Below are 6,297 nucleotides of genomic sequence, written 5' to 3' on the forward strand. Positions count from 1 at the left end.
TGGCTTTTAAAGGGGATGGGAGATGAGACTCTGATTGGTTTATTGCACGTTACGCCCAAAAAACACCCATTACTCATTAAGAGAGTAGGGACAACCCGTTTAGACCATGTGCCCGGGCGCGCCGACCATTTTCCCGTCGTTAAACTGGCAACAGTGGATTCTGACACGCCCTAAGTGCACCTGCGCTGTGCGCTTTAGACCATGCGCTTAGATCGTTAAAATAGGGCCCTTCGTGTTCTACAATGGGATGTGCTGCATGTAATATATGCTAACCTGACTTCCATATGGAGGTGGAGGAGCCCTTGACTTCTCTCCATGTTTTACTTCTGCATATTCTGTACTAGGTTCACTCATATTCCCCAGAATCACTCTCTCTCCACCGGCCTTCTGGAAATGGCTGATGTCTGCATAGTTTAAGTCCTACAAACATTCATTTGTTTTTGTTAAATTATAAACACAATGGGGCCCTATTTTAATGATCTAAGCGCAAGGTCTAAAGCGCATGGCGCAGGTGCACTTAGCTAGTTTAACGACGGGAAAAATGGTCGGCGCGCCCGGCGCATGGCCTAAAAGGGTTGTCTCTATTCTCTTAATGAGTAATGGGTGTGTTTTGGGCATAACGTGCAATAAACCAATCAGAGTCTCATCTCCCATTCCCTTTAAGAGCCAGTTGCACTCGCGCCATGGCGAATTTGCTATTTACACGGCAGAATTTGCAAGCGCAAAGACAGAACGCATCTCCAGAGAGGTGCAATCCTTTAATTTTTAATATTTGGCTTGTTTGTGTGCTGCTGTGCGTCCCTGTGTGTAATAAGCAGAGTGTACGTGCGCTGTGGACCCGCCTATACTAACGCGCTCTTTAAATAACAAAAAAACTACTGCGCCATTGACTTTAGACCAGGTTTTTGTTGGTCAATGGTGCAGTCGATTTCAGTTGCCTGAAAATAGCAATGCACCAGTAATGCACCTGAACACACCTCGTTTTCAGACCAGCACGCCCATGGGCACACAAATGAGCGCAAATGCATTTGCTATTTAAACAACGTGTCGCAGGATGTGAAAATGACAACTGCGTCGGGCTGAAACTAGCAAAAAACACTTGTGTTGGGCCTGGTGCCGCATTGCGCGGGGTGTATGATAGGGCCCAATGTCACAATGTACTTAAAGTGATGTGAAAATGTATTTGCCCCCATCCTGAGTTCTTCTGTTTTTGTATATATTTCATGCTAAATGGTTTTAGATTTTAAAATTGAACAAAATAAGTAAGTAAACATACATTATTTATTTTTTTGTTTGAAGAAGAAAAAAAAAGTTATCCAAAAAATGACTGCCCCCTTAAACTTAAAATCTGGTTGCACCACCTGCAACAACAACTGCAACCAAATGCTACCAATCCTACACATCATTGTGGTGGAATTTTGGCCCACTCTTCTTTGCAGAACTGCGTTAGTTCAGCCATTTTGTTGGGTTTTCGAGCATGAACTATCTGTTTAAGGCATTTGGGTTCAAGTCAGGACTAGGCCACTCCAAAACTTCAATTTTCCTTTTTTTAGCCATTCAGAGGTGGACTTACTTCTATGCTATAAATCATTGTCTCATTGTCAATTTTTTTTACTCACATTTTCTAAGTTTTTGTTAAATAGACAATCAGACCACAAATGCCTGCAACTGCCACTAAAACCCCAATGACAATTCCAGCTATCGCCCCTGATGTCAGCCCTGCTCCCCCTCCACCTCCACCTACTATGACAGACACAGGAAACAACAGACCGACTGTTACGTTTGCTACTGTGTTGGAGTGCGGAGCGAGGAACGAGGAGACGTGGAGTACATCAACAAGGAGATTTTAATGAAATCAAGGGAACCAGGAAAACACACGTAGCTGAGGAGGTAGACATCAACAATACCAGACGAAGAACTAAGAACTGGGAACACTTTAAATACACAAGACATGATGAGAACATTGATATTGATATACACTGATATTCTCCACTGTCTGATCTCTGCACTGGACTGATGGACACTGATCTGTTATCAGATGAGAAGATGATGCTGTTGCTAGGAGACAGAGGACTGTTATCTTTCATCCACTGCACAGAGGAGATGCTGCCAGTTCCCTCAGAGCTGATGTTAGCAGATGATTCTCCCTCTATTAATGATTCTTCTGGACCAGTAGGCCTGACATTAGATATTCTTTCTGTGTGTGTGTGTGTGTGTGTGTGTGTGTGTGTGAGACAAAACAAAGACACTGAATCTGAAAATGAATCTTTCACATTTAGTAAATACTGAATTTAATTCCACTTGTAAAAACAGCAAGAATTTTTTGTTACATTAAAAAATAACCATTATTATACTTATTTAACAACTTAGCAACTAAGTTTATAAAAACACAGCATGCTTCAGAATTCACATTTGAGGTCTGACTACACAGTCAGGAGAGGCAGGTGGTACAGAAGGTCCATCAACAATTGAATACATTTTTATTTATGTTTGAATATGTGCACCTCATAGAAATTTACATTTACATTTAGTCATTTAGCAGACGCTTTTATCCAAAGCGACTTACAAGTTGTTCCAAAACCCCACTGAACTGTATCAATTGATGTGGAGGGCGGGTTATCAGGAGCGAGCACTACACTTCCTCCTACTGCTCCATTAGCCGGTTCAGAAAACTGCAGATCTTCCCCTAAATACTGGCCTATGTCAAAGAAAGAAATAAAGACAAAAAGAGGAATACTTACATTTTTCTGCCATAAATATTGAACTTACTGTGGTTCATTTTTTTAGTTTTGTAGTTGAAGTTCTAGTTGGCAGACATACATTTTTCTGCAATTACATAATTAAAATAGGCCCAACTAACTTATTTTATACAGAAACTAAATACCACACCAAAACACCCTAAACAATGTTTTTGAATTTCTAAAAAGGCTCACCAAAACACGACAACATCCACAGTGTCCAGTAAAAACCATGAGAAACCATGATCGAGCTCTGATCTGTCAGGAGCTGCTGCTTAAATCATCTGAACTATTTAAACGACTATAAAATGCAGAGAGCTCACTGCGCCACCTAGCGCTCGATAATAACACAAGTCCAATAGTAATTAACCAGATTTATTCAAGTTGGAATAAATCAAGTTGGAAATAATAAAATATAACTGACTCGATGGAAATATAACATTATAGGCTTAATTAGTTAGAGTTAGTTATGTTTTTCAACACAGTACACTTCTTTTAGTTGAACAACCTCAAAAAGACTTTACAAACAAAATATTGGGCTAATATTGATATTAACTTCTACTGGAGTCACCAGACGTGAGCAAAATCAAACAGTGTACAAGCCGGCATTTGACACAATTGTAACAAATGACGAAAACACACAAATACACACACAAATCACTGGTATTACTATATTTGTGGAGACACTTGGTCCTCATAATGTAGAGAATGTACACACACACACACACACACACACACCCTCTTTCACAAGTTCGCCTGCCCATTCAGTCCTGCTAGATAGGCCTAATTGTAAACGCACTTGGCTTGCTGTCCTTGAAGGAGCAATAAACATATGCTATACATACAGTAGCAGACCTACAGTACATTGACTACAATATTTAAATTTTTTCCTTGGTCATTCCATTATTGCAAACCAGGGGCGGACTGGGGCTAAAAAGTGGCCCTGAACTTTTTGAACAGAGCGGCCCACCACACCATAAACCCACCAGCTCATTAGAGCCATTTTTAACACCACATACAGGTGCATCTCAATAAATTAGAATGTCGTGGAAAAGTTCATTTATTTCAGTAATTCAACTCAAATTGTCAAATATAACACAATACAGAAATAAAAATGCTTTTTAAAATTATTATCATTAACATTAATGAATGACCATCATCTTTACATTATAATTTGTCTTTCCTGGTGTATATGGCAATTTGTAAATACTATTTTTACACATCTCTTTTACATAGAGGGACAGTTTAATATCACTAAAGTTAAATGTCTAATATCAGTTCATATAACAATGCTCTGCTCTAGAAGACTTGGAATGTAGTGCAGAATGTGTTTTTATTGTGCCTTTCAATTGCTTGACGAGTGTTTATATGATGAAAAAATGTATGATGATGAAAAATACAGTAAAAATTGTGAAAGAAAACAGTTGTGCTGCCCAATATTTTTGTGGAAAATGTGATACATCACCATTCAGTCAGATTTAAAATAATAGGAGTAAGATTTAAAATAATAATACTTTTATTCAACAAGGTTGCATTAAATTGATTTAAGTAACAGTAAAGATATACTTATACATATACAAATTATTTATATATATAAAAATGATGTTCTTTAACTTTGCATTCAACAAATAATCCTGAAAAAGTTAGTGTCAGTTTCCACAAAAATATTAAGAAACAAAAATAGTTTTCAGTATTGATAATAATAAGAACCATTATTAATAACTGAGCATAAATATTAATTGGAATAATTAAGCAACAAATCAGCATAATGGCATGATTTCTGAAGGATCATGTGACACTGAAGACTGGAGTAATGATGCTGAAAATTCAGCTTTGATCACAAAAAAAATTACATTTAGGCCTAAACATTAAACCATTAAAACATTACATTAAAATATCTTTAACATAAAAATAGACCCAATTACGGCACTTTAAAGCGAAAGTCTTCAGATTTACAATATTCTAGAGCAGGGTTCCTCAATAGGCGGCCCGCGGGCCACATCCGGCCTGTGAGAGAAAAAAGTTTGGCCCGCGCTAATTTCAAATAATGTGGCATGAAAATTCAAACGCAGCATCAGAAAGCTACATTAACTTACATCGTGTCTACGCCGGACGCGAGCGGCGCGGCGCGACGTAATAAAATACAAGAACTCATTATAATCAGTGATGCTGTCTTGGATGCGGCGCGACACAAATCCCCGACAGTAAACTGCTGACTCGTTCTATTTATAACGTACCGACACAATGTTCAAATGATTTGCAATGCTTTGCCGCGTCCAGTGTAGATACGACGTGACCGCAAAAACATGGTGAATGTGTAGAAAAGAAAAGTGGACACGGAAAATAGATGATTCAAATGTGAAAGGACTGAACAGTTTTGAGTGAGTGAGTGACTGATATCTTTGTTATGGAATACACGTGTTGGTTCGTTGTGAGTTCACAGTTTTAACGTAAGTTTGCTTTAATTTATTTTCAAGATCTGAGGTAAAATATATATTGTTGCTTTCACTATGGCTATAAAGATAACGCAAAATAATATTCAAACTCACATTAGACACTATTAACATTGAATATGCTTTGTCGCGTCCAGTGTAGATACGATGTGACAGCAAAAACATGGCGAGTGTGTAGAAAAGAAAAGTGGACACGGAAAATAGATGATTCAAATGTGAATGGACTGAACAGTTTTGAGTGAGTGAGTGAGTGAGTGAGTGAGTGATATCTTTGTTATGGAATACACGTGTTGGTTCGCAGTGAGTTCACTGTTTTAACGTACAATTTTGCTTTAATTTATTTTCAAGATCTGAGGTAAAATATCTATTGTTGCTTTCATTCACTATGGAAAGATAACGCAAAATAATATTCAAACTCACATTAGACACTATTAACATTGAATAAAGCACATAATCATTACCTGAGATTATCACTGTCATATTTTGTATGTTGTTCCTTCCGCGACATCGCAGAAAATAAAAACCGTTCTTAAAATAGAATCCCATACTTGTCACGTGTCGCTGTCGCGGGTGGTTAGGACAAAAACTACAAGGAAAAGATACTTTTTATCGCGTCGTGTCTGGTTAGGACACACGGTGTTACAGTTTGATCCCAAAAAAATCTAAGCATAAAAATATGAATACTGACAAATCTAATAATTGAATCTGCAAATTGGGAAAGTGGAGAGAAGAGATCCAGTCTGGGAAAGAGCTGGAACAGTTGATTTGCATGGCAGACATGGAGATCCAGATTTTTTGTTTGTTCATTTGTTTTTAATATTCAACAGGCAAAGTTCTTCTGTATCTAAATGCAAAAATGTTCATAATTGTTTAAATAAAACAGACTACTGGAGAAAAAATCTGAATATTCATCTTGAGACCATCTTGTGATTATTTTAACAAAAGCAACAATAATATAATAATTGTAATAATAATAACTATTATATATATATGTATATACAGTATATATGTGTGTATATATATGTATGTTATACAGTCGGTTGCATTCCTGACCTGCGGGTGTCGCTGTTGGACAGTGTTATTCCTGCTTCCTGTTTGCAGTGCTG

The 6,297-nt window shown here is 37.5% G+C and overlaps 1 pseudogene; it reads right to left on the reverse strand.

Moving 5' to 3' along the window:
• The window catches only part of LOC107717407 (uncharacterized), a 25,916-nt pseudogene that overhangs the window by 10,434 nt on the left and 9,185 nt on the right, over window positions 1-6,297 (reverse strand).

Source organism: Sinocyclocheilus rhinocerous, unplaced genomic scaffold (genome assembly GCF_001515625.1).
Source record: "Sinocyclocheilus rhinocerous isolate Xijiao unplaced genomic scaffold, SAMN03320098_v1.1 scaffold1622, whole genome shotgun sequence".
Classification (NCBI taxonomy): domain Eukaryota; kingdom Metazoa; phylum Chordata; class Actinopteri; order Cypriniformes; family Cyprinidae; genus Sinocyclocheilus; species Sinocyclocheilus rhinocerous.